At 25.0% G+C, this 228-nt stretch overlaps 1 protein-coding gene across 6 annotated transcripts in view; it reads right to left on the reverse strand.

The window, feature by feature from the left end:
* The window catches only part of FIP1L1 (factor interacting with PAPOLA and CPSF1), a 65,667-nt gene that overhangs the window by 38,155 nt on the left and 27,284 nt on the right, over window positions 1-228 (reverse strand). The window lies entirely within an intron of this gene.

The raw sequence follows: 228 nt of genomic DNA on the forward strand, positions 1-228 counted from the left end.
CTTTCCCTAATTCTTCAATAATAGAAATAAATATTGTTAGTGTAACCAGTTAACAGCAACATTCTGTGTTTCATAAAAGCCTATATTAAATATATATTTCATTAAAATTCCATTTCAGAATAATTAAAGTCTTTCAAAGTAAAATTCTAAAAAAAGTTAATTTTATCCCTGGTGTTCACATATATATATATACACTCTTGCCAATCCTTTAAAGGAGTAATAAGACAC

The sequence above is a fragment of the Lipotes vexillifer genome, unplaced genomic scaffold (genome assembly GCF_000442215.2).
Source record: "Lipotes vexillifer unplaced genomic scaffold, Lipotes_vexillifer_v1.1 scaffold42, whole genome shotgun sequence".
Lineage (NCBI taxonomy): Eukaryota > Metazoa > Chordata > Mammalia > Artiodactyla > Lipotidae > Lipotes > Lipotes vexillifer.